We start from the raw sequence: 18,337 nt of genomic DNA, 5'->3' as shown, positions 1-18,337 counted from the left end.
TCTGAGCCACAGTCAGCTCACGGTCTTGTTTTTGCTTACTGTGTAGAGCTTCTCCATTTTGGCTGCAAAGAATATAATCAATCTGATTTTGGTGTTGACCATCTGGTGATGTCCATGTGTAGTCTTCTCTTGTGTTGTTGGAAGAGTGTGTTTGCTATGAGCAGTGCGTTTTCTTGGCAAAACTCTACTACCCTTTGCCCTGCTTCATTCTGTATTTCACAGCCAAATTTGCCTGTTACTCCAGGTGTTTCTTGACTTCCTACTTTTGCATTCCAGTCCCCTATAATGAAAAGGACATCTTTCTTGGATGTTAGTTCTAAAAGGTTCTTCATTTTCAAAAAATTTGGCTACTCTTGTACTTTTAATTTTCCAAATAAGTTGTAGAATAAGATTTCCTAAGTTTTTATTTTTAGACACATCATCTGCAGATATAGGCAATTTTATTTCTTCTTTTCTAAATTTTTATTCATTTTCTCCCTTTTTTCTTAACTTATTGCAGTGGCTAGAACTTCTACTACTATATTAAATAAGTTGCATGAGCAGAATCCTTGCCTTTTTCCTGATCTTAGATGGAAAATATTTAGACTTTTACCATTAAGCAGGATGCTATCAGTAGGTATCAATCAGATACTCTGCATAAGGTTGAGGAAAATGGAGTAAAATCTCCAGAGTCTTTGGCTAGACAAAGAGTTATTAGACTCAATATCAAAGCATAATAAAGTAAACAGTGATAAATATTAATTCATTAAAAATGGAAACATTTATGTTAATATATTTAAAAGATAAGTTATAGACTTGGAGAAATATATTGCATAGAAAATATAAACTAAGATACTGTATTTAGTACACATAAAGAACTCTTAAAACTCACTAGTAAAAGAACAATCCAATTATAATATGGGCAAAAGACATGCACAGACATTTCATCTAAGAGGATAGACAGATTGGAAAATAAACACAGGAGAGATGTTTAATATCTTTATTTAAATTAGTTTAATTTAGTCTAAATTAAAACCATGATTAGATATCACTACACATATGTCAGAGTGGATAAAAAGAAAAAAAAATTGTGATAACAAATGTTGGCTAATTCATACACTGTTGGTGAGGATGTAAATGATATAGGCACTTGGAGATAATTTTTAAGTTTATTTTTAAAGTAAAAATAATGTTGGGGAGGGAAAGATTGGGAGTTTGGAGGAAGCAGATGCAAACTATGATATGTAGAAGAGATAAACAACAGTTCTCACATGTAGCACATGAACTATATCCTGCAGAAAGTTATAAAGGGAAAGAATATGAAAAATATATATACATATACACATGTATATGTATATCTACACATTACACATATGTATGTATACACATTTTTATATATGTATAACTAAATCACTTTTCTGTATAGCAGAAATTAATACATTGTAAATTAACTATACATCAATAAAATAAAATACATCATAATTATAAACTCAGTCATGTCTAACTCCTTGAGAACCCACGGACTGCAGCATGCCAGGGCTCCCTGTCCATCACCAACTCCCGGAGTTTATGAAAACTCATATCCGTTGAGTCAGTGATGCCATCCAACCATCTCATCCTCTGTCATCCCCTTCTCCTGCCTTCAATCTTTCCCAGAATCAGGGTCTTTGCAAACGAGTCAGTTCTTCACATCACATGGCCAAAGTACTGGAGTTTCAGCATCAGCATCAGTCCTTCCAATGAATATTCAGGACTGATTTCCTTTAGGATGGACTTGTTGTATCTCCTTGCTGTCCAAGGGACTCTCAAGAGTCTTCTCCAACACCACAGTTCAAAAGCAGCAATTCTTTGGCATTCAGCTTTCTTTATAGTCCCACTGTCACATGCATGCATGACTAATGGAAAAATCATAGCTTTGACTAGATGGACCTTTGTTGGCAAAGTAATGTCTCTGCTTTTTAACATGGTGTCTAGGTTGGTCATAACTTTTCTTCCAAGCAGTAAGCATCTTTTCATTTCATGGCTGCAGTGACCGTCTGCAGTGATTTTGGACCTCCCAAAAATAAAGTCTGCCACTGTTTCCCCATCTATTTGCCATGAATTGATGTACATGGCCACCCTGCTTATTTAACTTATATGCAGAGTATATCATGAGAAATGCTGGACTGGATGAAGCACAAGCTGGAATCAAGATTGCCAGGAGAGATATCAATAACATCAGTAATGCAGATGACACCACCCTTATGGCAGAAAGCTAAAAAGCACTAAAGAGCTTCTTAATGAAATTGAAAGGAGAGAGTGGAAAAGTTGCCTTAAAACTCATACTTATATAAAATAAAGTAAATAAATTTTAAAATTAAAAAAAAATTAGTGTGACAGTATAACACAGAAACTATACTATTAGGCAATTATCCCAAAGAAATGAAAATTCGTTTTCATACATGAAATTAAAAATGGATATATTAGCAGTTTTATTAAAAGAGCCCCAAACTGGTAAATATTCAGACGTCCTTCAGTTGGTGAATGGTTACACAAACTGGTACATCTATACCATGGAATGCTACTCAACTACATTTATGAGCAAACTATTGATATAACAACTTAAACTATCCTAAGTTAACATGCTGAATAAAAAGTCCTAGTTTGTGATCTTCCCAAAGTCCCTGACTATGTACACACTGTTCTACACAAAATGGATATAGACACCTCTTGTGTAGCACATATAACTCTGCTCAGTGTTATGTGCCAGCCTGATGGGAAGAGAGTTTGGGGGAGAATGGATATATGTATCTGTATGGTTAGTTCCTTCATTGTTCACCTGATATTATCACAACATTGTTAATTGGCTATATCCCAATACAAAATGTTATTGATGTTAAAAAATTCAGATTTAAAAAGGTTTATTTCAAAATGATGCATATTATGATTCCATTTTCATAAACTCATTAACACTTAAAATGATAGAGAAGACATCATTGGCTGCTAGTAATCAGGCATAGAGGCTAAAAGGATGAGTGTGACTGAAAGGGTTAATAAGAGGAAATTCTGTGATGACAGTACAGTTGCATATCTGGATTGTGGTTGTGGTTATACAAGGCTACCCCCGCGATAAACTTTCAAAGAGCTATACAAATACATAAACAAACAGAAATGAGTACATGAATATATGTCATCATATATTCATGAACAAACTCTGGATCTTACCAAAGTCAATTTTTTGTTTTCAATATTGTATTATAGTTGAGCAAGACATTAGCATTGAAGGAGGCTGGGAGAAAGGTATACCAATCTTCCTTGTATATATTTTTTGCAACCTCCCATGAATCTATTGGCTTCATGGCATTCCCAGTGATTAAGAATCATCCAACCAGTGCAGGAGCTGAAAGCTTGATCCCTTGGTCAGGAAGATTCCCTGGAGAAGGAAATGGAAACCCACTCCAGTATTCCTGCCTGGAGGATCCCATGGATTGAGGAGCCTGGCAGGCTACAGTCTGTGGGTTGCAAAAAGAGTCAGACATGACTTAGTGAATAAACAACAACAACATAAATCCATAATTATTCTAAAACCAAAAGCTGAAAAAAATATCATCCTTTTCCTTCATTTCCACCTGGAGAAAAGAAAAAAAATTAAATCCCCCAAATCCTAAAATGCTGAGTTTACAATATTTTTTTTTTAAAGGAAATACATTAGAAGAGTAAATATCAATTCCAGATAACTTATCTCATTTCCTTATTAGTGTCTGTTCTCCTGCCCAGTGGAGGCAGAAATATGACCTTCAACCCCTTGATCAGACTTGTAAGAAGGGAGGTTGAGACCATGATCTCAAGAAACTTGGCCGAGAATCTTGCAATCTGTTTGGCACCATTTGAGGGAGGAGACTGCTTGTGGAGGAGGAAAAAAAAAAAAAAATGGATTGATTGTCTCAAATCACATCAATTTAATACTCTTGGGGATTTGAAATCATGTCACAGAGACTCTAGTTGATCCATGTAGAGCAGATCTGTGATCATGGAGCTCAGGTTTACGGATGATCATAACACATAAAACACAGAATAGCAAGCCTTTGGGAAGGTAGAGTCAATAAGGAGAGATAATAAACTGCAAAAGACCAGAGGTGAAGTCATTAATATTTTCGATTCCTCCTAAATTTTAGGCATATTTTCTGCCCTTGGGTTCTGTGAGATAGATGTCTCATCATTTTAGAAACCCTTGCTTTCTTTTTCTTTTAACATAGTGAAATTTAGCAGTTTTTATTTCTCTCATGTAAACCATTTTTAAGACATGATAGAGTCCATTTTTTGTGTTAATCTGGCTTCAATTTAGAGGTTCTTTATGTTTTTCTTTCGATCAGTCTGGCTTTTCTCTCTCCCTTCCCTCCTGTTAACTACATTCCACCAATAAGTTTAGTCCTGTCGCTCAGTCTTATCTGACTCTCTGTGACCCTATGAAGCCCAGCACGCCAGGCTTCCCTGTTCATCGGCAACTCCCAGAGTTCACCCAAACCCATGTGCATTGAGTCAGTGATGCCATCCAACCATCTTATTCTCTGTCGTCCCCTTCTCCTCCTGCCCTCAATCTTTCCCAGCATTAGGGTCTTTTCAAATGAGTCAGCTCTTCACATCAGGTGGCCAAAGTATTGGAGTTTCAGCCTCAACATCAGTCCTTCCAGTGAACACCCAGGACTGATCTCCTTTAGGATGGACCGGTTGGATCTCCTTGCAGTCGAAGGGATTCTCAAGAGTCTTCTCCAACACCACAGTTCAAAAACATAAATTCTTCGGCACTGAACTTTCTTTATAGTCCAACTCTCACATCCATACATGACCACTGGAAAAACCATAGCCTTGACTAGATGGACCTCTGTTGACAAAGTAATGTCTCTGCTTTTTAATCTGCTGTCTAGATTGTTCATAACTTTCCCCAATAGTAAGAGACAGTCACAAACAAGGGAAAAATAAGTGTTAGAAAACCTCAACAGCGATTAAAATTTCTTACGGGCATAGAGATTAGAATTTCAGTTCTAATAGAATTTTCAGATTGTCTACACATTTTATTTCTGCCTGTGGTAACATTCCAACAATTAGGAAATATCATTAATTGGCTGCCACACGTTGCTCTGGGGTTGTACAGGGGTTTTGGAGATTAAGTAATATGTCTATGGTTTTCCACTATCTGTCACAAAAGGTTTTAAAGCACTTTTTGTGCAGAGCTAATAATGATTATATTTTTCTGACTCTTCTAAAATTATTTTCTTACAATTACAGAGTTATACAATTACAGTTTTGCTATAATATACATTTTAATACCTAGTATATTCTAGAAAGTAACTGAACTCAAAACTCATGTGGATCCCAGAGGGATTGTCAGTCATACCAATATTAGGAATAGGGTAAATGTTAAAAATGCACATGTTTTTTCATTTAGCTTCCTACTTGGGAGAAGCAGATTCTACAGTATTTGCTAAGAAAACTCAAGAGAAGATTTAGCTTTAAGTATGCTCTATTTTTTTTTGTAGCACTGTTTCCAAATAGCAAAGAAGTTAATATTCAACATAAGGCTGTTGCCTCACTATATATACATATACCTAATCCATGGAATAAAACTTAGCAAATAATATTTATAATGTAAAATATATATATATTATATACATTTTATTTATATAAGCATATATATGTATAAATGTATACATTGTATATATATTAATATACAAAAGGTTATAATACAATACTAAGCACACTTGCTTTGATGTCAGTCAGAACTGAATTCAAGAGATGGTTCTGTTTCTTATTCATATTAAGCTACTTAATTATACTTTCACCTTCCTTATTGTTTTGCAGACTGTTGTGGTCCATGAACACAGTGGTTTAAAATACGGAACATTTATGATCATTTTCTCTGGATCCAGAGTTCATGCACAGCTTAGCTGAGTCTTTTTGTGTGTTTCAATACACTGTGATCTCATCTGAGGCCTGAAGTTCTCTTTCAAGCTCATGGGTAGCTGACAGAATTCAGTTCTTGTGGCTGTAGTACAGAAGCCCTCTGCAACTGGGAGCTATCCATCATTCTCTCTCAGATGACTGTCTCTACAACATGGTGTTTTGCGTCTCTAGGACCAATGAGAATGGCTTAGTAATGTAGGTTTGGCCAACCTAGGATAATCTACTTTTTGATTCACTCAAAACCAACAGATATGGAATGCTGGCTACATCTGTGAAATTCCTTCACCCTTGCCATATAAAGGAGTGAAATTGCATCATATTTTTGCCCACACTCAAGGTTATAAAGAGAGTGCACATAGTGTTGTAAAGCAACTATACTCCAATTAAAAAAAAAAAAAGAGGGTATGAGTCATTGGGAATCATCTGTTCTGCTTAGCAAACACACTAATGCTTAATGTGTTTATCTGTAAAACCAAGTTAATAATTTGCCAACTTAATCACAATTATATAACAATAAGATAATTTGAAACTTTCAAAAAATATGATATCTGTTTATTATGGTTATTATCATAGGATTAGTAATATCAATATTGCAAAAAAAGGACTTATAAAATAAGGTAGGAAAATATGAGTAAAGCAATATACTGACATTTTATATACAGTGCCTACCTCTGGTTGGAACAGAGCCCTACATAATTTTTATTTTTTGCTTTACTCTACAATTGTTTTAATATTATTACCTTCTTCTGCATTTTGTTCAATAACCTCTGCCACTTACAAAGCATTTGATGTATGTCAGGACTCTGTTATAAACTCTTTCATAAATTAACTCATTTAGTCCTCATGTAATACTATGAGTCAAGTACTATTAATATTGTTAGTTTACAGGTGAAGAAACTGGGACCAAGAGAGGTTAAATGAAATGCTCAAGATCACCTAGACGTTAATAAACACAGTCAAAGTAGTCACTTAAACAGACTGACTTTTTGGTACTACTCCATTTTGCTTTTTATGAATATTCATTGTTTTGGTACTAATTACAGTGCAAGTAATATTATTTAAGTAAAAGATAAAGCTATGGCAAAAGAAGGGCATCTATTTTCTTTTCTTTTTGGCTGCACTGAGTTTTCATTGCTGCATACGGGCTTTCTCTAGTTGTGGTAAGCAACTACTTTTTGTGGCAGTGCCTGAGCTTTGCTTGCCATGGCTTCTCCAGTTGCAGAGCACAAGCTTTAGGCATGCAGGCTTCAGTAGCTGTGGAGCAGGGGCTTAGCTGCTCCACAGTATGTGGACTCTTCCCAGACCAGGAATTGAAACTGTGTCTCCTGCATTGGCAGGGATATTCGTATCCAACTGTACCACCAGGGAAGCCCAAGAAGGGCATCTAGAGTTTATTAAAAATTAGAAAGAGAAACTGAACTTGGAGTTCCCTGAACCTTCTTCCACTTGCACTTTTTTCTTTTTTGGTAACCTAGTCCTTTATAGTAGAGCTTCAAACAGTTGGTGAGCTTCTGCAGTGGACTGGGAACCTGCTGGAGACAGAACGTATTGGAGGCAGAACACACTGGAGCCGGAACACAGTGCAGACAGAGAGAGGGGCAGGCTATTCCAGGGAGGAAATCTGCACTTTCCCAACAGCTCTGTTCTTGAAAAGGCCTCATCTTTGTTCTGAATAGGTTTGTCTCCTCTCAAAAGGCTGTCCTTTTCTTTTTTTCTCTCCTTTGCAACATCATTTTGCACTGAACTCCCACATACATGTGTTTCAGCTGAAAAACCTGTTCCTCTACGGAATGGTTCCCACTCTATCAGACATGGGCACTGTCCAACTTTTTTGACTTCCTGCAGCATTTCCGAGGTGGCTTTTGGAGTCTGTCTGACTCAGGCAGCGTCTGCTGGCACATATTAGGATTCTTGCAAATAGGTAGGATTAACTCTCAGCCCTTTCTATGCATATTTAGTGTATTAAGCCACAAAACAGCTTTGTGGCATTAAGCCACAAAACCTCTCCAAATTGAGGGTCAGTTCAGATGAATCCCCTTGACAACAGCTGTTCATCACTTGTTCATCTTTAGTCACTACTGTCAGAGTAAACCCTGCTTTCCCCTACAATTATTATTTTTTCCATTCTTTCTGTATTGTTTGTTTTCTGACCTTTCTTTTGTCCTTTGCAAGTGACCATATTAAAATAAAAATACCAAGGCCAAATGTCTCGTTCTTCTTCCTGCACAGCATGCTCTGATTTAGAAAAGTTTTTGGATTGAACTTGAACTATGTGTGGGTGTTGGAGTGGGTGGAGGCAGAGAAAGAGGAAAGACAGAGGTGGCTTTCTCCCTTTTCCTTTTTTTATCTTCTTGTTCTTCTGTTTGGACCATGGCATATTCAAAAAAGCAGACAGGGATATTCACTAATTTGTTCATTTGTTCATTCACTCATCAGATATTTAGTGTGCTAGGCAGTGGAGCTAAAACAATGTGCAAAGTTAAAAAAAAAAAAAAAGGCACCAGAGTTATAATCAGAAGAGTTTGGTTGCCTTTGGCATTTAAACTTAGCATTGTGAAAACTGGAAATCTGTTGAACATTCATCAGCTATTTCTTAATGACCTACTACCTTCCAGGACCTGCGCTAAAGGCAGGGAATATATTAAGGAACAATACGGAGATAATCTCAGTCTTTAGGAAGATTTTTTTCTAGGGAGCTATTTCATCTCTCTGATCCTTAGGTCAGGACACATTGAAGTTATACTTTATTTTTCTCCTACACCTTCATTATAGTTCTTATTTTTCTTTTTTTAAATTTTTTAAAATTTTTATTTTTACTTTATTTTACTTTACAATACTGTATTGATTTTGCCATACATTGACATGAATCCGCCACGGGTGTACATGAGTTCCCAATCCTGAACCTCCCTCCCACCTCCCACCCCATGCATATCTGCATTTCCCAGCCCTCATCCACCACCACCCCCAACCCCCTTGCGGAGCTCCTTTCACTCATACCCTTTACTCCTCCTCCTGATTATGTCTTTTCATTTTATAACACCAAAGCTGATAGGCCACGTAGAAATCAGAATAAAGCAATCTGATGCCCACTGCACTGTAGAATATACAACCTCTAACTACTCCTGCATTACTTTTATTTTTAATCAAAAGCACAAGAAATCTCAAGTTTTAGAATTTGAAGCACAGTAAAAATTTGAGTAGAAAATGTATAAGCAGCCAGAGGGAAACTAATTTTATTAATATCATTGACCGCTGACATATACATCATTTATAGATGACTTGGGACAGAAAATCTTTGTTTTGTGAGGAAGTATTAGAAGTCTTCTGTTTCCACCTTTTTTATTCAATCAGTCAACAGAAGCATGGACTCTGGTTAACTAAGGGAAGAGAGCATACTGATGCTAGTGAGAACAAAAGTGGCTTCGATTTATTGAGCACTTACCATCTGGGTGGATTAAAATGTTCTGTGCAGAGTTATATCACTGAATTATCACACAATTCTGTATGATAGTCTTCACTTTACAGATTAGAAAACTGAGAATCAGAATGGTCAGGTGCATGTCTAAGAGCAAGAGAATGGTTACGTGGTCCAGTGAGCTTTCAAAGCTAGGTGTCAACATCTTTTCCTCAAAAAATAACACACATCTCAATTGTAACCTATCTTTCTGCCTTTCCCCTTTGTCAGTGTGTCTATCAACTATTCCACATAGTCCATAAACTCTCTTCGTTGGCCTGAGGGTTGCAGGTAAGCTTGTCTCAGATCCAAGCTTTTGTGTTACAAGCTCTCTATCTTTATGTGAGTATTTCTTTTTCTTAACTGATTCTGGAGTTAGACTGGGTCTGACTTAAATTGTACTGGGTCTGTTGCAGGAAGGGGAACCCCTTCCAGGGCCCGAAACTGGGCTCTTGTCTAACACTCAGAAATGAATTGTCCAAGGAGACACAGGTGCTGACAAAGCAAGAGATTTTATTGGGAAAGGGCACCTGAGCAGAGAGCAGTAAAGTAAGGGAAGCCAGGAGAACAGCTCTACCACATAGCTTGCAGTCTCGGGTTTTATGGTGATGGGATTAGTTTCTGGATTGTCTTCAGCCAATCATTCTCACGCCTTGTTCAGCCAAGATGGATGCCAGAAAGAAGGATTCTGGGAGGTGGTCAGACATGTGGTGTCTCCTTTTGACCTTTTCCGAACTCTTCCAGTTGATGGAGGCTTATTAGTTTCCTGTTTCTTACCAGGATCTCCTGTCATAAAACAACTCATGCAAATGGTTACTATGGTGCCTGGCCAGGGTGGGTGGTTTCAATCAGTGTGCTTCTCCTAACAAGTCCAGAGTGAGGTCTCAGGTTGGTAAAGTCCAAAGAGTTTTAGAATTTGCATCTGGGACTCTCATGCAATTCATGCACAAAAATTATAGGTACAGAACACGTGTTTGTCTGAACAAGTGTGTTAATCTTAGCAAAGAAATCTGGAATTACTGTGGCCACTTTGGAGAAATTAAGTCTAGATGAGCTTATCCATTAATGAGACACATAGAGAAACAGGAGTTGCAAAGTTCTCCAAAACAATGGAATGTGTGCTATGGTTGGTCAGCAGAAGCTATTAAGACTAAATAAGTCAAAAATTGCCCCATAAGATTCCTTACAAAAGGCAAACAAAAACACTCTGAAAGTTGTCTTCACAAATGTTAGTCAAAAGCTTTAGTCATGTTATTGGAGAATCTTATCTTTTATTATCACCACCAGAAACACAATTTGGGTTCAAATGTTCATTTTATAAACAAGTGAATTTTGTGTTATGGTCCATCTCATAGCTACAGTTTTTTAACAAAAACTATAATATTTCTGTTTTTATCTTGTCTATATGTTTCTGTACATCCATATACATATTACAGATGTGTGTGTGTGTGTGTGTTTTAATCTCCAGATAGCATTGCCAAAATTAATTTGTAAGAGAACTCTGTTTAATTGGTTTAAAGAAAAATAAGCATTTGTTAGAACTGGGCATGGAACAATAGGCTGGTTCCAAATAGGAAAAGGAGTAAGTCAAGGCTGTATATTGTCACCCTGCTTATTTAACTTATATGGAGAGTACATCATGAGAAACGCTGGACTGGAAGAAACACAAGCTGGAATCAAGATTGCCAGGAGAAATATCAATCACCTCAGATATGCAGATGACACCACCCTTATGGCAGAAAGTGAAGAGGAACTAAAAAGCCTCTTGATGGAAGTGAAAGACAAGAGTGAAAAAGTTGACTTAAAGCCCAACATTCAGAAAACGAAGATCATGGCATCTGGCCCCATCACTTCATGGGAAATAGATGGGGAAACAGTGGAAACAGTGTCAGACTTTTTATTTTGGGGGGCTCCAATATCACTGCAGATGGTAACTGCAGCCATGAAATTAAAAGACGCTTACTCCTTGGAAGAAAAGTTATGACCAACCTAGATAGTATATTCAAAAGCAGAGACATTACTTTACCAACAAAGGTCCGTCTAGTCAAGGCTATGGTTTTTCCTGTGGTCATGTATGGATGTGAGAGTTGGACTGTGAAGAAGGCTGAGTGCCGAAGAATTGATGCTTTTGAAGTGTGGTGTTGGAGAAGACTCTTGAGAGTCCCTTGGACTGCAAGGAGATCCAACCAGTCCATTCTGAAGGAGATCAGCCCTGGGATTTCTTTGGAAGGACTGATGCTAAAGCTGGAACTCCAGTCCTTTGGCCACCTCATGCTTAAGAGTTGACTCATTGGAAAAGACTCTGAAGCTGAGAGGGATTGGGGCAGGAGGAGAAGGGGACGACCCAGGATGAGATGGCTGGATGGCATCATGGACTCGATGGACATGAGTCTGAGTGAACTCCGGGAGATGGTGATGGACAGGGAGGCCTGGCATGCTGTGATTCATGGGGTCGCAAGGAGTCGGACACGACTGAGCGACTGAACTGAACTGAACTGAACTGAACAGAGAGATTCTCTCAGAAATATAGAAACTAATCCCAGAGTTTTTCAAATTCTACATGAAAATTTAATTCTTACATCTGTTAAAAGAACAGAGTATTCTAGGACTATTTTTAAGCTTCTTTTTGTCATCTATAGAGTTATTTTACTCTGATGTTTTTCCAAAATTGTTTTGTCATCAAAGAGATTCAAGCAAAGCACTCTGATAAATATAGGTTTCTGATAGCTTTACAATCATACCACTGAACCCAGTAAGAATTTCTAAAACTCTAAAGGAAAAACTCAATTCATAAACTGCTAACTGAAGATTAAAGAGAAGAAGAATTATCTGGGACTGAATGAACCGTTGGAGATAATTATAATTTTATGACTTTTGTTTGAAATATTGCTGGTTCTTAAAAGCTTTGCTTGCCAGATTTAAGGGAAATATCTTTTATAAGCTATCTATAACTTAAAACAATTTGGTAAGTTATACATTTGTAAACAAATTTGAAACATTTATTTATGTCTTCATACCTAACCCTTCCAAAATTCAGAAAATTCTTACTGTTCTTATTTTCATGGTTATATAGATAGATATTCACATAATTTCAGTAAGAATATGCTTTCCTTGTAACAGCATTCAAGTGGGAACACCGGTTGTATTACCAAAGCTTTGACTGGAATGCCATATTTGAGAGAGAGGTGCATAGAACTATAAGTGACTAGACAGTCACAAGGAACTAAGGTTGAATTTATGAAGCTAAAAAGACCCATGGAAAAACCATCTGGTACCCTGCTTACAGGATTCCGGGCAGCCTTAACAGGTGAGTAAGGAAAGTTACTTACTGGCATATACATGAAACTCAGGTTATTTTGGGAACATCAGGAAGAGACCAATTCATTCAAATCTATAGGTATTTTAGGTGAAGTCTGATGATGTGTTATTTGCTGGCTTCTAAACTTCAAAAGCTTTTTAAAAATCTATTGCGAGATTCCTTATGAAAAATTTCAGCAAACCAAACTTAAAAGGAGCCTATATAATCAGTCATTATTCTTGCTGTACTTGCTGCTAGGATTTGATTTTGTCTGTGATGGTTATAAATATTCATGTTTCAGTCTGTCTCAATGGTTGGCCAATATAAGCTAAATGCGAATTAGGAATTTTAGCAGCACCAGAGTCACTCCACAACAAATCAGAAACCCAGCAGTGGTCCAGTCCTCTAACCTGCTATTGCTAATTCAAAAGAGGCTGATGTTAATACCCTTTAGAAGAGCATCATTTGTATAGTGCTACTGTCCTTGGTTTGGAATAAGTGTAAATAAAATGATTAGAAACTTATTCTTAACTCTGGCAACTATTGCTGAATCTACCTGTAAGGCTGTAGTTGCACAACAAAAGTCCATATGCTCTCTTGCTAAGATTTTTTTTTGTTTTTGTTTTTGGTAATAGAATCATTTTGGATTACCTGTTAACAACGAGTCTGTATCAAAGCAATTATCTGCAGTACTGGGATCAACACCTCTGGTGTGATAGAAATTTAATTACAAGAAATTAACAAACAAACCTCTTGGATAAAACAGGTTGATGCCTCCATTAATATATCTTTTGATATATTTTTTAAAATCAACTGGTTTGGTTAACAGAGAATCTGGGTAAGGAACATACTTCAGTATCTTGATATTGTCCTCCTGATGGTCATCATATTGATCATATTGTCTTCCTTATGGTTACCTAACCATAGCCTCCCAGATGCACTGTCTTCTCAAGTGTCTTGATTATGTGTTCAAGGCCATCAGATGTTCTCATTGCACTTAAAGGAACAAAAGCAAGATGGACAAAAGAGATGAACAACAACAAGCTTTCCATGAACTTGACATCAAAAGCTATGAGTTACACAGTGAGATGAATGTGTGTGTGTTCATGCTAAGTCGCTTCCATTGTGTCAGACTCTTTGTGACCCCATGGACTGTAGACCACCAGGCTCCTCTGTCCATGGGATTTCCCAGCCAAGAACACTGGAGTGAGTTGCCATTTTCTTCTCCAGGGGATATTCCTGACCCAGGGATCAAATCTGAATTTCTTAAGTCTCATGCATTGGCAGGCAAGTTCTTTACCACTAGCACCACCTGGGAAGTCCTCACAATGAGATAAGGATAACTTAATCTGGATGATGATGTATGCCCACTTTGGGATCAATTGCTCATGTATGAAAGGATCACGAAAAGGAGGAACTTCAATTAAACAGGAGGTTATTAGACTGAGGTGGCCGAAACCTAAGCCAAGTTGATTATAAACACCTTGTATCCAAGTAAATAAAATTTAAGAAAAACCCATCACAATCAACTCAATTTTCACAAATAGAGCAACTGTTTAAGCTATAGCCAATCAAATAATGTCTTTGCTTTGCTTCTATGTCTGTTCTGTAACAGTCTCTTCCTAAGCTTCTGTCCACAGAGCACCTCTGACAACTTTCAGTATGACAGTGGCCCATTGGAATTAAAGTCTGTTTAAACACACTCAAAATATTTAATGTGCCTCTAATCTGTCACTGTTGTTGTTCAACCATTGTGTCCAGAGCTTTTTGTGACCTTATAGACTGTAGCACACCAGACTAACCTGTCCTCCAATATCTCAGGCTTCCCTTTCCATCACCAACTCCTGGAGCTTGCTCAAACTCGCATCCACCGAGTTGGTGATCCCATCCAACCATCTCATCCTCTGTTGTCCCCTTCTCCTCCTGCCTTCACTCTTTCCCAGCATCAGGGTCTTTTCCAATGAGTCAGTTCTTTGCATCAGGTGGCCAAAGTTTTGGAGCTTCAGCTTCAGCATCAGTCCTTCCAATGAATATTCAGGGTCAATTTCCTTTAGGATTGATGAGTTTGGTCTTCTTGCTGTCCAAGGGACTCTCAAAAGTCTTCTCTGACACCACAGTTCAAAACAATTATTTGGTGCTCAGTTTCTTTATGGTCCAACTCTCACATCCATACAGAGCTACTGGGAAAACCATAGTGTTGACTATACGGATATTTAGGGTGTTAGGATGTGCTCATATATTCAGCTTTATTTTATATAGGGTGCATTATAAATTGTAGAAAGACATAGAATCCTAATATTTAAATTACTTCTATGCCTAGCTCTTAAATATTTTACTTCATTAGAGGCCTTTTTATCCTTTTCCCATTTTCACTTCTCCAGAACTTCTTCTTAAGAATAGTTTTACATAAACCAAGGAAATGTGTTAGAAGATTATTCAGGTTTATGACTTTCTGGGCAACTGGTATAAATTCAACCAGAATTATACATTGATGGAGAAGCTAAAACTGGCCCTGGGAAAACAGATAAGGTGGGAATCTATTTCTAGTGCATCTACAAAAAACAAACAAACAAACAAACAAACAAACACGACTTTCTGCAAAATTTCTAGACATCCCCTCCCTGAAGACTCTCATTTTGTTAGAATTTCAAATTACTTGCCTTCCTCTGTTCTTCCTCTCTTTCTCCTTCCCTTATCTTTCCTTCCTTTTTTCTTTTAAATTCCTTCTGTCTTCACTAATGTAGGGAAAGTTGTTTTACTTAAAATACACCACTATATTTGAAATTACCTTGGAAATAGCAAGGTATATGCTTCTGAAAGTCAAAATTGAGTTAGACTATGTACATCAGTAGTGGGTCCCAAATATTTCAAGATGTTTGCTTTTAGTTAATCTGTTCAGGCCAAGCTTTTGAAAATGTATAAACTGTAGTGATTTCTCTCGTTCTTCATAGCTGCTGAAATAATAGGCAAGGGAAACCTGGAAAAACACTAAGAGCAAATTGTCTAGTAATTCCTGTTCTTTCTACTGATTCACATTTTTCTTATATATACATTTTTACTAAAATCTCAAGTGTTCAAACACCATGCAATTTGACCTTTTTATTTTGGCCACAGCATGTGGGATTTAAGTTCCCTGACCAGCGTTTAAAACCATGCTCCTTGTAGTGGAAATGCAGAGTCTTAACCACTAGACCACCAGGGAAGTCCTTTGAAAATTTCAAATACGTTTCATTAAAATTTGACAATTTTTGACTTTTATTGACTGATTGAGCTGGGATCCTATCCCCAGAAGTAGGCTATTATACATCTGAAGATTCTTTAGTTGTATTGAGAAAGTAGCTTACCTAATCCAGGAATCCTAGGTGGATGTAAAAATCTTGACCCAGATATCAGCTGGTAGATAAAGTGTGATACAACAAGCAGGTGTAATAATAAAAACTGTATTAAAATTCTGTTCCACTCAGTTATTCCTCCCTCTTCATTCAGTCTAGCAATGGAAATCTGTATGATGTTTCCTTTAATTCTTTTCTGTGAATACTTAGTCAAAAATTATTTGAAGGAAAAATATTTTATCATACTTTAGTCTTCTAAAGTATATGTGTTCTTGTTTATATTCAGTTCAGTTCAGTTCAGTTCAGTTCAGTCGTTCAGTCGTGTCCGACTCTTTGCAACTCCATAAACCACAGCATGCCAGGCCTCCTTGTCCATCACCAACTCCCGGAGTTTGCTCAAACTCATGTCCATCAAGTTGGTGATGCCATCCAGCCATCTCATCCTCTGTTGTCCCCTCTTCCTCCAGCCCCCAATCCCTCCCAGCATCAGAGTCTTTTCCAATGAGTCAACTCTTCGTTATGAGGTGGCCAAAATACTGGAGTTTCAGCTTTAGTATCGTTCTTTCCAAAGAACACCCAGGACTGATCTCCCTTAGAATGGACTGGTTGGATTGCCTTGCAGTCCAAGGGACTCTCAAGAGTCTTCTCCAACACCACAGTTCAAAAGCATCAATTCTTTGGCACTCTGCTTTCTTCACAATCCAACTCTCACATCCGTGTATGACCATTGGAAAAACCATAGCCTTGACTAGATGGACCTTTGTTGGCAAAGTAATGTCTCTGCTTTTGAATATGCTATCTAGGTTGGTCATAACTTTCCTTCCAAGGAGTAAGCATCTTTTAATTTTATGGCTGCAATCACCATCTGCAGTGATTTTGGAGCCCCAAAAAGTAAAGTCTGACACTGTTTCCACTGTTTCCCCATCTATTTCCCATGAAGTGATGGGACCAGATGCCATGATCTTCTGTTTTCTGAATGTTGAGTTTTAAGCCGACTTTTTCACTCTCCTCTTTCACTTTCATCAAGAGGCTTTTTAGTTCCTCTTCACTTTCTGCCATAAGGGTGGTGTCATCTGCATATCTGAGGTTATTGATACTTCTCCCGGCAATCTTGATTCCAGCTTGTGCTTCATGCAGCCCAGAGTATATGTACTCTGCATATAAGTTAAACAAGCAGGGCGACAATATACAGCCTTGATGTACTCCTTTTCCTACTTGGAACCAATCTGTTGTTCCATGTCCAGTTCTAACTGTTGCTTCCTGACCTGCATACAGGTTTCTCAAGAGGCAGGTCAGGTGGTCTTGTATTCCCATCTCTTTCAGAATTTTCCACAGTTTATTGCTCATATTAGGTGTGTACAATAAATAGCATTATGTATGGAATGATTAAAAATAAAGCCTACAAAAACAAAGAAAAGTAATTCTCGAAATAAAAGTTATTCATTAAAATTTTTTGACTCAATTTTTTTACATTTATTATAAAGATACACACACATATAGGAAAATGTATATATTTTTATTTTAAAAATATAGTACATGATTAATGGAAAAAACTAGGAATCATCCTTAAAATTCAGGGATTAGCCTTAAATAACAGATTAAAAATTGTCTTATTGCATATTAGAAGTGCAATATGTATAATGACTAATTGTATGTCTAATATATGTAATGACTATATGTCTAATATATGTAAATACTAATTACATTATTTTGATAAAGCAATTTCAACATTCTTAATCCCTTAAACTTGTTCTAATGTGGAAATTAAGCTGGTTACCCGACCCTCCAAATGTAGAAAGCCACATGACACTGAGTAAACTCTTACTGAAAGTAGTTTGTGTGTTTGCTTAGTCACTTCAGTCGTGTCTGGCTCTCTGCAACCCTATGGACCATGGCAGTATTATGCCTTACCCTTTTTCCTCTATAAGATTGATTCCAATAACCATAATCCAATGCACAGTTTAGGTCAGTTGCTCTATAGTTTTAGGATGCTTTAGAAGCTCCTCGAGATGCTTGATAAAAAAGCAACTTGTAGCCTTAGATATCAAGTGTCTAATAACAATATTCTAATTGAGCAGTATATTTAAGATTTGGGAAATTAGGCCAACTAGACTGTTTTGAACAAGACACAATAATGGAACAAGTGACATAATTTTTTCTTCGTTAAAACATTGATTCATGGAACAGCCATTTTAATAAAATTTCTGAGAGAGGCTTTTCCCTTGAGCGATTTGCAATTTTGGTCGATGTGCAAAATGTTGTCTTTCATACACAGTTGCTCATGATAATAATATGATGAGACTCACTTGTGGATATTTGGTCAAAATCTAATGG

This window comes from Budorcas taxicolor, chromosome 15 (genome assembly GCF_023091745.1).
Source record: "Budorcas taxicolor isolate Tak-1 chromosome 15, Takin1.1, whole genome shotgun sequence".
In the NCBI taxonomy this organism is placed as follows: domain Eukaryota; kingdom Metazoa; phylum Chordata; class Mammalia; order Artiodactyla; family Bovidae; genus Budorcas; species Budorcas taxicolor.
This window is presented reverse-complemented; position numbering follows the sequence as displayed.